Genomic DNA, 13,776 nt, shown 5'->3' with positions numbered 1-13,776 from the left:
CCAATCCCAATCCCCCCTCCCACCTCCCTCTCCACCCGATTCCTCTGGGTCTTCCCAGTGCACCAGGCCGGAGCACTTGTCTCATGCATCCCACCTGGGCTGGTGATCTGTTTCACCATAGATAGTATACATGCTGTTCTTTTGAAATATCCCATCCTCACATTCTCCCACAAAGTTCAAAAGTCTGTTCTGTATTTCTGTGTCTCTTTTTCTGTTTTGCATATAGGGTTATCGTTATCACCTTTCTAAATTCCATATATATGTGTTAGTATGCTGTAATGTTCTTTATCTTTCTGGCTTACTTCACTCTGTATAATGGGCTCAAGCTTCATCCATCTCATTAGGACTGATTCAAATGAATTCTTTTTAATGGCTGAGTAATATTCCATGGTGTATATGTACCACAGCTTTCTTATCCATTCATCTGCTGATGGGCATCTAGGTTGCTTCCATGTCCTGGCTATTATAAACAGTGCTGCGATGAACATTGGGGTGCACGTGTCTCTTTCAGATCTGGTTTCCTCAGTGTGTATGCCCAGAAGTGGGATTGCTGGGTCATATGGCAGTTCTATTTCCAGTTTTTTAAGAAATCTCCACACTGTTTTCCATAGCGGCTGTACTAGCTTGCATTCCCACCAACAGTGTAAGAGGGTTCCCTTTTCTCCACACCCTCTCCAGCATTTATTGCTTGTAGACTTTTGGATAGCAGCCATCCTGACTGGCGTGTAATGGTACCTCATTGTGGTTTTGATTTGCATTTCTCTGATAATGAGTGATGTTGAGCATCTTTTCATGTGTTTGTTAGCCATCTGTATGTCTTCTTTGGAGAAATGTCTGTTTAGTTCTTTGGCCCATTTTTTGATTGGGTCATTTATTTTTCTGGAATTGAGCTTCAGGAGTTGCTTGTATATTTTTGAGATTAATCCTTTGTCCGTTTCTTCATTTGCTATTATTTTCTCCCAATCTGAGGGCTGTCTTTTCACCTTACTTATAGTTTCCTTTGTAGTGCAAAAGCTTTTAAGTTTCATTAGGTCCCATTTGTTTAGTTTTGCTTTTATTTCCAATATTCTGGGAGGTGGGTCATAGAGGATCTTGCTGTGATTTATGTCAGAGAGTGTTTTGCCTATGTTCTCCTCTAGGAGTTTTATAGTTTCTGGTCTTACATTTAGATCTTTAATCCATTTTGAGTTTATTTTTGTGTATGGTGTTAGAAAGTGTTCTAGTTTCATTCTTTTACAAGTGGTTGACCAGTTTTCCCAGCACCACTTGTTAAAGAGGTTGTCTTTTTTCCATTGTATATCCTTGCCTCCTTTGTCAAAGATAAGGTGTCCATAGGTTCGTGGATTTATCTCTGGGCTTTCTATTCTGTTCCATTGATCTATATTTCTGTCTTTGTGCCAGTACCATACTGTCTTGATGACTGTGGCTTTGTAGTAGAGTCTGAAGTCAGGCAGGTTGATTCCTCCAGTTCCATTCTTCTTTCTCAAGATTATTTTGGCTATTCGAGGTTTTTTATATTTCCATACAAATTGTGAAATTCTTTGGTCTAGTTCTGTGAAAAATACCGTTGGTAGCTTGATAGGGATTGCATTGAATCTATAGACTGCTTTGGGTAGAATAGCCATTTTGACAATATTGATTCTTCCAATCCATGAACACGGTATGTTTCTCCATCTGTTTGTGTCCTCTTTGATTTCTTTAATCAGTGTTTTATAGTTTTCTATGTATAGGTCCTTTGTTTCTTTAGGTAGATATACTCCTAAGTATTTTATTCTTTTTGTTGCAATGGTGAATGGTATTGTTTCCTTAATTTCTCTTTCTGTTTTTTCATTGTTAGTATATAGGAATGCAAGGGATTTCTGTGTGTTAATTTTATATCCTGCAACTTTACTATATTCATTGATTAGCTCTAGCAATTTTCTGGTAGAGTCTTTAGGGTTCTCTATATAGAGGATCATGTCATCTGCAAACAGTGAGAGTTTTACTTCTTCTTTTCCTATCTGGATTCCTTTTACTTCTTTTTCTGCTCTGATTGCTGTGGCCAGAACTTCCAACACTATGTTGAATAGTAGTGGTGAGAGTGGGCACCCTTGTCTTGTTCCTGATTTCAGGGGAAATGCCTTCAATTTTTCACCATTGAGGGTGATGCTTGCTGTGGGTTTGTCATATATAGCTTTTATTATGTTGAGGTATGTTCCTTCTATTCCTGCTTTTTGGAGAGTTTTAATCATAAATGAGTGTTGAATTTTGTCAAAGGCTTTCTCTGCATCTATTGAGATAATCATATGGTTTTTATCTTTCAATTTGTTAATGTGGTGTATTACATTGATTGATTTGCGGATATTAAAGAATCCTTGCATTCCTGGGATAAAGCCCACTTGGTCATGGTGTATGATTTTTTTAATATGTTGTTGGATTCTGTTTGCTAGAATTTTGTTAAGGATTTTTGCATCTATGTTCATCAGTGATATTGGCCTGTAGTTTTCTTTTTTTGTGGCATCTTTGTCTGGTTTTGGAATTAGGGTGATGGTGGCCTCATAGAATGAGTTTGGAAGCTTACCTTCATCTGCAATTTTCTGGAAGAGTTTGAGTAAGATAGGTGTTAGCTCTTCTCTAAATTTTTGGTAGAATTCAGCTGTGAAGCCATCTGGTCCTGGGCTTTTGTTTGCTGGAAGATTTTTGATGACAGTTTCGATTTCCTTGCTTGTGATGGGTCTGTTAAGATCTTCTATTTCTTCCTGGTTCAGTTTTGGAAAGTTATACTTTTCTAAGAATTTGTCCATTTCATCCAAGTTGTCCATTTTATTGGCATAGAGCTGCTGGTAGTAGTCTCTTATGATCCTTTTTATTTCAGTGTGGTCTGTTGTGATCTCTCCATTTTCATTTCTAATTTTGTTAATTTGGTTTTTCTCTCTTTGTTTCTTAATGAGTCTTGCTAATGGTTTGTCAATTTTGTTTATTTTTTCAAAAAACCAGCTTTTAGCTTTGTTGATTTTTGCTATGGTCTCTTTAGTTTCTTTTGCATTTATTTCTGCCCTGATTTTTAAGATTTCTTTCCTTCTGCTAACTCTGGGGTTCTTCATTTCTTCCTTCTCTAATTGCTTTAGGTGTAGAGTTAGGTTATTTATTTGGTTTTTTTCTTGTTTCTTGATGTAAGCCTGTAATGCTATGAACCTTCCCCTTAGCACTGCTTTTACAGTGTCCCATAGGTTTTGGGTTGTTGTGTTTTCATTTTCATTCATTTCTATACATATTTTGATTTCTTTTTTGATTTCTTCTATGATTTGTTGGTTATTCAGAAGCGTGTTATTTAGCCTCCATATGTTTGAAGTTTTAACAATTTTTTTTCCTGTAATTGAGATCTAATCTTACTGCACTGTGGTCAGAAAAGATGACTGGAATGATTTCAATTTTTTTGAATTTTCCAAGACCAGATTTATGGCCCAGGATGTGATCTATTCTGGAGAATGTTCCGTGTGCACTTGAGAAAAAGGTGAAGTTGATTGTTTTGGGGTGAAATGTCCTATAGATATCAATTAGGTCTAGCTGGTCCATTGTGTCATTTAAGGTTTGTGTTTCCTTGTTAATTTTCTGTTTAGTTGATCTATCCATAGTTGTGAGTGGGGTATTAAAGTCTCCCACTATTATTGTGTTACTATTAATTTCCTCTTTCATACTCGTTAGCGTTTGCCGTACATATTGCGGTGCTCCTATGTTGGGTGCATATATATTTATAATTGTTATATCTTCTTCTTTGATTGATCCTTTGATCATTATGTAGTGTCCTTCTTTGTCTCTTTTCACATCCTTTATTTGAAAGTCTATTTTATCTGATATGAGTATTGCGACTCCTGCTTTCTTTTGGTCTCCGTTTGCATGAAATATTTTTTTCCAGCCCTTCACTTTTAGTCTGTATGTGTCTCTTGTTTTGAGGTGGGTCTCTTGTAGACAGCATATATAGGGGTCTTGTTTTTGTATCCATTCAGTCAATCTTTGTCTTTTGGTTGGGGCATTCAACCCATTTACATTTAGGGTAATTATTGATAGGTGTGGTCCCGTTGCCATTTACTTTGTTGTTTTGGGTTCACGTTTATACAACCTTTCTGTATTTCCTGTCTAGAGAAGATCCTTTAGCATTTGCTGAAGAGCTGATTTGGTGGTGCTGAATTCTCTCAGCTTTTGCTTATCTGTAAAGCTTTTGAATTCTCCTTCATATCTGAATGAGATCCTTGCTGGATACAGTAATCTAGGTTGTAGGTTATTCTCTTTCATTACTTTCAGTACGTCCTGCCATTCCCTTCTGGCCTGGAGGGTTTCTATTGATAGATCAGCTGTTATCCTTATGGGAATCCCTTTGTGTGTTATTTGTTGTTTTTCCCTTGCTGCTTTTAATATTTGTTCTTTGTGTTTGATCTTTGTTAATTTGATTAATATGTGTCTTGGGGTGTTTCGCCTTGGGTTTATCCTGTTTGGGACTCTCTGGGTTTCTTGGATTTGGGTGGCTATTTCCTTCCCCATTTTAGGGAAGTTTTCAGCTATTATCTCCTCGAGTATTTTCTCATGGCCTTTCTTTTTGTCTTCTTCTTCTGGAACTCCTATGATTCGAATGTTGGGGCATTTCACAGTGTCCCAGAGGTCCCTGAGATTGTCCTCATTTCTTTTGATCCTTTTTTCTTTTTTCCTCTCTGCTTCATTTATTTCCACCATTTTATCTTCTACCTCACTTATCCTATCTTCTGCCTCCGTTATTCTACTCTTGGTTCCCTCCAAAGTGTTTTTGATCTCATTCATTGCATTATTCATTTTTAATTGACTCTTTTTTATTTCTTCTAGGTCTTTATTAAACAGTTCTTGAATCTTTTCAATCTTTGTTTCCAGGCTATTTATCTGTAACTCCATTTTGTTTTCAAGATTTTGGATCATTTTTATTATCATTATTCTAAATTCTTTTTCAGGTAGATTCCCTATCTCCTCCTCTTTTGTTTGACTTGGTGGGCATTTTTCATGTTCCTTTACCTGTTGGGTATTTCTTTGCCTTTTCATCTTGTTTAGATTGCTGTATCTGGAGTGGGCTTTCTGTATTCTGGAGGTCTGTGGTTCCTTTTTATTGTGGAGGATTAACCCAGTGGGTGGGGTTAGACGATTGGCTTGTCAAGATTTCCTGGTTAGGGAAGCGTGCGTCAGTGTTCTGGTGCGTGGAACTTGATTTCTTTTCTTTGGAGAGCAATGGAGTGCCCAGTAATGAGTTTTGAGATGGGTCTATGTGTTAGGTGTGTCCTTGGGCAGCCTGTATATTGATGTTCAGGGCTATGTTCCTGCGTTGCTGGAGAATTTGCGTGGTATGTCTTGCTCTAAAACTTATTGGCTCTTGGGTGGTGGTTGGTTTCAGTGTAGGTATGGAGGCTTTTGGACGGTCACTTATTACTTAAAGTTCCATGTAGTCAGGAGTTTTCTGGTGTTCTCAGGTTTTGGGCTTAAGTCTCCTGCCTCTGGATTTCAGTTTTATTCTTCCTGTAGTCTCAGGACTTCTCCAACTATACAGCCCTGATAAGAAAACTTCTAGGTTAATGGCTAAAAGATTCTCCCCCTTTAGGGACACCCTGAGAGGTTCACAGAGTTACATGAAGAAGAGGAGAGGGAGGAGGGAGATAGAGATGAACAGGAGGAGAAAAAGGGGGACTCAAGAGGAGAGAGACAGATCTACGCAGCTGTCTGTTCCCAGAGTGTTCTCCGTAGCCCAGTCACCTACAAGGATTCACAGAATTGGATTGGGAAGAGAAGGGGAAAGGAGGAAATAGAGGTGTTCTGAGGTAGAAAACAGAGAGTCAAGATTGGGAGAGAATAATCTTCGGTTTAAAAATAGGGCTTCTCTTCTTTTTTTTTTTTTTGTAAGGTTATAGTGTATTGAAAATGAAAATTAAGGAGTAGTAGAGGAGTACTAGAGGACTTTAAAAGAAATAAGAGAAAAAGAAAAATAGAAAATAGAAGAGAAAAAGGAAAAGAAAAAAAGAAAAAGAAAAAAGAAAGAAAAAAAAGAAAAAAAAAAAAGAAAAAAAAATTTTTTTTTCCCCCCTAATTAAAAAAATCGTAAAAGTCTGTGGAAATGAAAGTTAAGGAGTAATGGGGGAGTAATAGGGGATTTTAAAGGAAAATAAAAGAGAAGAAAGAAAAAAGAAAAAAAAGAAAAAAATAAAAAATAAATTAAAAAAAAAGAGAGAAAAAAGTAAAATTATATCTAGGAGTTTCTCTGGAGCTGTTGCGGTCAGTGTGGGTTTGGCTCAGTTTCAGATAGCTCCTCGTTCCAGCTTACGCTTCTCGATATCTACAGGCCCCTCCGGTGTAGTCAGTGTTTCCTAGAGGGATTTTAATCTGTTGCACCAGTCCCTTCTGAAGCGGTTCCCTTTGTTTATTTGGCTTCTGTTTGCCGGTCTCTTCAGAGCCTCATTTCCGCCCTGACACCGGCGGGCGGAGGTGGACTCTTATTTAGGTAGCTAGTTCCGTCGCTCTGCGGGGCAGGGAGGGGCTTGCGCTGCCGGGAGTGGCTGGCGCTATGGGGACGGGCTTGCGCTGCGGGGATGGGCTGGGGCTGCCGGGAGGGGCTGACGCTGCTTTCTCCGTCTGTGCTGCTCAGGCTCCCGGCTGTTCTATATGGAGCGCGCCCCGCGCTGCGCGAGGTTCCAGCCCTCGGGTGTTCCACAAAAGCGCGGAAGGAAAAGCTGCGCCTGCTCTCTGTGCCTTCCCCGTCAGAGCGGTCCAGGCAGCCAGGGGCTTGGTGGGCGCACTCTCCCCAGGTGTGGCGTGCCCCCTCCCTTCCGCGCTCCCAGTCTCAGTTTCCTCTGGCGCCAGTCGGGCGCGCGCGCCTTCCGCCCTCCGCGTCCCCAGCCCCAGTCCCCGCCCGCAGCGGTCGGCTGCCTGCGCCCTGTGTCTCGCCGCGACCTTCCCCTCCCCCCTGCCTCCTGCCTCCGGCGGGGCTGGGCCGGTCCGCAGCCTGCGAGCTCCTCTCTGGACCCTCTCGGTCTCTTTGTTCTGCGAACGGCCGGCAGTGTGTTCGGGCGGGTTAATTTACTCTCTCTCTTTTGGTCTCCCACAGTTCAAGTTGGCAACTCACAGAAGTTCCCTCCGATTGTCCTCAGGGCACTCCGGCCCCGGACCCTACCCCAAGCAATGCCGCCTAAGAGCTCCCGGGATGGATCTCCGTCCTTAGCTCTTTTGTCTCCCTTTTTATCTTTTATATTTTGTCCTACCTCCTTTCGAAGACAATGGGCTGCTTTTCTGGGCGCCTGATGACCCCAGCTAGCGATCCGAAGTTGTTTTGCGAAGTTTGCTCTGCGTTCAGTTATTCTTTTGATGAAGTTGTAGGAGAGAAAGTGGTCGCCCCATCCTACTCCTCCGCCATCTTCGTACCACAACTCTTTTATCCATTCGTCTGTCGATGAACATCTAGGTTGCTTCATGTCCTGGCTATTGTAAATAGTGCTGCAATGAACATCGGAGTATATGTGTCTTTTTCAATTATGGTTTCCTCAGGGTATATGCCCAGTAGTAGGGTTGCTGGGTCATATGGTAGTTTTATTTCTAGTGTTTTAAGTAATCTCCGTATTGTCTTCCATACTGGCTGTATAAATTACATTACCCCCAACAGTGCAGGAGGATTTCCTTTTCTCCACACACTCTCCAGCATGTATTATTGTAGATTTTTTGACAATGGCCATTCTGACTGGTGTGAGGTGATACATCATTGTAGTTTTGATTTACATTTCTCTAATAATGAGTATGTTGAGCATCTTTTCATGTGTTTGTTAGCCATCTGTATGTCTTCTTTGGAGAAATGTCTGTTTAGGTCTTCTGCCCACTTTTAATGATTGGATTGTTTTTCTGGTATTGAACTGAATGAACTGCTTGTGGATTTTGGAGATGAATCCTTTGTCAGTTGTGTCACTTGCTATTATTTTCTCCCATTCTGAGGATTACCTTTTCATCTTGTTTGTAGTTTCCTTCACTGTGCAAAAGTTTATAGGTTTAATGAGGTCCCATCTTAATCCTCTGCTTCCGCTTTCCAGGAACTCTGGTCTGCTTTACTTTTAGCTCCTAATCTCCTACCACAGGGCCTTTATATGTGCTCCTCTGTAACTGAAACCCTCTCTCTATCACCCTTTCCAATCAGTGTCTTCATCTAGTTAATTCTAACTCCAATTTTTAATCCAGCACCCCTTCCTCAGTGGAGCCTTCCTTGATCCATATGTCTCCCTGTGTATCTCTTTGTAATACTATAATTTGACCTTTCTGGGTGTGATAGTTCTCAAATTATCTTTCATTATCTGTCTCTCATTAAACTCCAAAGTCAATAAAGGTGGGGATGCTATCTATTTAGTTCCCTGTTTCATATCCAAATCAAGTACACTGCCAGATACATGGCTGCTCAATGTGTATTTTGTTGGGTGAGAGAATATACATTAAATTTCCCACCCAACTTCATATGATCCATCAATCAGAGGTCCTGGCTTCCTGATAGCACAGATACAGGCCATTTTGAGAAGGTTATTGGGCTATTGGCTAAGGCAGTGCTGCTTTTGGCTGAAGTTGAAGGAGCAGGGCAAAAAAAAGAAGGACAACAAAGGAAAAAATAAAATAAATATAAAATGATGAGACTAATTCTATTGTTTGACTTGGAAGGTAGCATCTAAAACAACTCAAGAGAATAATTCCCAAAATTTTTCAAGAAATCATGGCCTCATTTAGATAAGGCTTTTTTGAAAGGCATTTCTTTGAATGGTCTAATGCAATATTTGTTTTAAAGTTCCCCTCAGAATGGGAGAAAATAACTGCAAACAGAACAACTGACACAGAATTAATCTCCAGAATATATAAGCATCTGATGCAGCTCAGTATCAGGAAAACAAGCAGCCCAATCAAAAAGTGGGCAGAAGGCCTAAACAGATATTTCTCCTAAGAAGATATACAAATGACCAATAAACACATGAAATGATGCTCAGTGTCATTATTAGAGAAATGCATATCAAAACTACAATGAGGTGTCACCTCACACCAATCAGAATGGCCATCATCAAAAAATCTACAAATAATAAATCCTAGAGAGGGTATGGAGAACAGGGAACCCTCCTACACTGTTAGTGGGAATATAAGCTGAAATAGCCATTATGGAGGACAGTATGGAGATTCTTTTAAAAATTAGGAATAAATCTACCATATGACCCAGCAACCCCACTACTGGGCATATATCCCAAGAAAACCACAATTTTTAAAAGACACATGTACCCCAGTGTTCAGTGCAGCATTATTTACAATAACCAGGGCATGGAAACAACCTAGATATTCATTGACAGATGATAAAGAAGATGTGGTACATATATAAAATGGTATATTACTCAGCCATAAAAACGAATGAATTTGAGTCAGTTCTAGCAAGGTGGATGAACATAGGTCCTGCCATACAGAGTGAAGTAAGTCAGAAACAGAAAAACAATTATAGTGTTAACACATATATATGAAATGTATAAAAATGATACTAATGAACCTATTTGCAAGGAAGGAACAGAGACGCAAGGAATGGAGATGTAAAGAATGGACTAGTGGACACAGTGGGGGAGGGAGGGAGTGGGACAAATGGAGGAAGTAGCATCAATATATTTACTCTATTGTGTGTAAAATGGATTGTTAGTGAGAAGTTGCTGTGTACCACAGGGAGCTCTGCTGCTCTGGGATGACCTCGAGGGGTGGGATGTGGGGAAGGGAGGGATGCTCAAGTGGGAGGGGATATACATGTCATTATGACTGATTTCCATTGTTCATGACAGAAACCAACAAATGTAAACAAATTGCAAAAAATTTTAAACAAATTGTAAAAAAACATCAAGAGGCAAGGGACATATGTATACCTATAGCTGATTCATATTGATGTTTGACAGAAAACAACAAAATTCTGTAAAACAATTATTCAATTAAAAACTGAATAAATTTTTAAAAACACCCTTATTTTGTTTCATATCTAACAGTGCATGCACCTGCATGCTAAATCATTTCAGTTGTGTCTGAATCTTTGCAATCCTGCAGACCATAGCCCCCCAGGCTCCTTTGTCCATGGGATTCTCCAGGCAAGAATACTGGAATGGGTTGCCATGCCCTCCTCCAAGGAATCTTCCCAACCCAGGAATCAAACCCACATCTCTTACATCTCTTGCATTGGCAGCAGGCTCTTTACCACTAACACCACCTGGGAATCCCATATTTAACAATAAGGTGTTACAGAATGATTGCTAAAGGGATGTAAGGGTGAGAAAAGACATGGTTCTTATGGTTATTCTAGCAAATGCCTGCCATAGAAAACTTTGTTATTTCATCTCTTTTTTGTTTCATCATTAATGTCATTAAATATCTTCATTCAAAAGTCTGTTCAAGTTTGATCAAGTTAAAGTTTTGAGACTTTTTTGACCTTATGTGAGGGAGGGATCAAGTCAAAAAATTCAGCACAGTCAAATTCAACCAATGGTCTATAAGAGTGTTTTTTTTTAACTTTTATCAGATTACCTTCACATAATTGTAATGTTTACACATTTTGCATGACTGATGGAGATGACTAAAACTGCTAATTGTTCACTAATATTTCTTTTTCCTTTCTTGTATGGTAATATAACTGGCACATGACCACCCAGGTAATTACTACACTTGCTGACTCCCTTGCAGCTAGGTGTAGTCATATAACTAATTAATGGTCAACAGCATGTCAGTGGAAGTGATTTGTGCAAATTTCTAATCATGTTCTTAAAAGAAGGATGTAGTCATGCTCTCCCCATTACTCACTTTTTCCTGTGATTGACTACAGTGCTAACAAGGGAATGATTTGTGAACCATCCAAAACCATGAAAATGATATGCAGCAGTGAAACAAAATAGAGCCTGGATCCCATAATCAAGGAGCCAGGACAGCAGCCCCAGACTGCTTCATTCCAGATGTTTATGTTAAGGAGAAATGAATGGGCTTCTATCTCGCTTTAGCCTCTGACATTTTGGATTCCTGTATTACAGTATAAAACCTACATTCTAACTAATTTTAAAGATAAGTGTTACTTAATTTAAAAAGAGAAACTAAATTATTCGTTCAGACTCCTTTCCCCAAACTAGCCTTTGCACTTAATTTGTTCAGTCAGTGCAAAGGCTAGTTTGGGGAGTGAACTCTCCTCATGAATAGATGTGCACTTTTCTAAATCACAGTGATTGTATTTCATGTGTTATATCTGAGGGCTCACATCAAAGTATTTAAACTCCTGAGTAATTCTGTTGGTTAAGTATTATTAAGGTCCACAACTAATAAGCCCTGAAGCAGGCATTCCAACAGAGGTTTCTCAGATCTCAAAATATATTTTCTTCCTGGTATAAATGCTTTCAAGTTACTTAAAGATTTTCTACAGCTACATGAATACCTAATCAATAGTAAATACAAAATATTAGAAGGAAGTGTTAAATTGCATAGTTTTATACTCTTAACATTTATTTTTGCATATGTGGTCATGACATGTTGAAATTCTTAGAAATGACTTACTTAAAACTTAGAAAAATTAATTTGACAAAGGAAAATATCTCTTTTATCTTAGCCCAATTTACTTGTTTATTCTTTTTTTTTTTTATTGTAATGGTTTTTGCCATACTGGATTTACATGTATTGCCCATCCCAATCCCCCCTCCCACCTCCCTCCCCACCCCATCCCTCTGGGTCTTCCCAGTGCACCAGCCCTGAGCACTTGTCTCATGCATCCAACCTGGGCTGGTGATCTGTTTCACCCCTGATAATATACATGTTTCGATGCTGTTCTCTCAAAACATCCCACCCTTGCCTTCTCCCACAGAGTCCAAAAGTCTGTTCTGTACATCTGTGTCTCTTTTTCTGTTTTGCATATAGGGTTATCATTACCATCTTTCTAAATTCCATATATATGCATTAGTATACTGTATTGGTCTTTATCTTTCTGGCTTACTTCACTGTGTATAATGGGCTCCAGTTTCATCCATCTCATTAGAACTTAGATGGTGTTTATTCTTTTACATTAAGCGCCTGAAGTTGAATACTCATAAAGTAAAAAACAAAAGGCTTTTCATAACCAGAAAATATTTGTTCTGTTCTCTGTCATTCTTTTTACAAGCTGTAGGAGGAAATTTTGTTTAAGATATGTAAACTATGTATCAAATTTTCCTTTAGATGTCTATTTTGGCTGGCTTTCATAGCACACATTATGAACAATGGAATAAACGAAGTGAACCTTATTTTCTTTTACTAGTGAAACTTAAGGAAACATAGAAATTTGTTATAAGAAAAACAAGATGTTTTCAGTTCAACATTGACTTTCCTTTTAGATATCTGAAAGTAAAAGGCTGCAAATGATGTGTTTTGTCTCCTATTTTGAACATTTCACAGCCTTCCTATGATTATTTCACTGAAATCATTTATCTTGTTAATAAAGATTCCTTACTAGTACTGTATTTCTCTACCAGATTTTTAAAAATAACTTAGTATTCTGTAGTCAACCTTAGAGGTTTCTTCATTCAACATGAATATTTTAAAATCTTTTTCCCTGCCTCTTGTCTGCTATTAAAGATGGGAAGACTAGATTTTTGTATTTTTAACCACCCTTTTAGTTAGATATGGCTAAATGGTAAAAAAAAAAAAAAAAAAAATTGCATACCAATGCAGGAGATGCAGGTTTGATCCCTGGGACAGGAAGATCCCCTGGAGGAAGAAATGGCAATCCACTCCAGTATTCTTGCCTGGGAAATCCCATGGACAGAGGAACCTGGTGGGCTAAAGTCCATGGGGTCGCAAAGAGTCGGACAATACTGAGCCACTAACACTTTCATTTTGCTTTGCGTTACATAGCTATAACTTTCATCCTTTCTCTTCACTTCTAAACAGGACTTTTAGAAAATCCAGAAAGGCTTGAACCACTTTGTTATTTGAGGTATCCAAATTATTGAAAAATGAAGAAATAGAGTAACATCATTTTTTTCAACCCAATCATCCAATTTCTGGGACTTTATATTGGCAGTCTATCTAATTTACTTGGAAATCATTTCAAAAGTCGTTAGTAGATATTTTTGTTCCATAATCCACTCTCCACCCCATGGCTTTTGTTCATTGGCCTACTTTCTCAGCTTTAATCCATCTAGGTCACAAGTCAGTTTAATCTCAGCTATTGCTTCACAAAACACAGCTTAAAAGAATGGTAGCCTTTGCAGTCAGTTATGTCATTGGTAGTACAAGACCAATAACCCTCCCAAAATGTTCAAATTAGGGAAATAAAGTTGATATATAATTATTTTATATCTACAGGGGAAAAAATAGGTCAAGATGAATATTCACCCTCACTTTGACACAGAAGTAAAATAATCTAAGACTTTCATTTCTGACCCTTAAATTGAATCAGATTCATCATTTTATCTCATTTATTAAAATGAAACATGTATTTTAACAGAATTTATTATTGAAACAAATTTCAGTGTTATCATTGACTTTCTATAAAGCTTTTCTAAAATTAGTCAATTTTCAAGTAAATTAGCTCATCTAAAGTGAATGCGTGAAAATTGCTCAGTTGTGTCCAACTTTTTGCGACCCCATGGACTATACAGCACATGGAATTCTCCAGGCCAGAATACTGGAGTGGGTAGCTTTTCCCTTCTCCAGGGGATCTTCCCAACCCAGGGATCAAACCCAGGTCTCCCACATTGCAAGCAGATTCTTTACCAGCTGAGTCACAAAGGAAGCCCAACC

At 38.7% G+C, this 13,776-nt stretch overlaps 1 protein-coding gene across 4 annotated transcripts in view; it reads left to right on the top strand.

Moving 5' to 3' along the window:
- Positions 1–13,776, top strand: part of BANK1 (B cell scaffold protein with ankyrin repeats 1) — a 317,486-nt gene that overhangs the window by 113,978 nt on the left and 189,732 nt on the right. The window lies entirely within an intron of this gene.

The sequence above is a fragment of the Cervus elaphus genome, chromosome 17, assembly GCF_910594005.1.
Source record: "Cervus elaphus chromosome 17, mCerEla1.1, whole genome shotgun sequence".
In the NCBI taxonomy this organism is placed as follows: Eukaryota; Metazoa; Chordata; class Mammalia; order Artiodactyla; family Cervidae; genus Cervus; species Cervus elaphus.
Note: the sequence above shows the minus strand (reverse complement) of the source record. Positions and strands in the feature narration are given on the sequence as shown.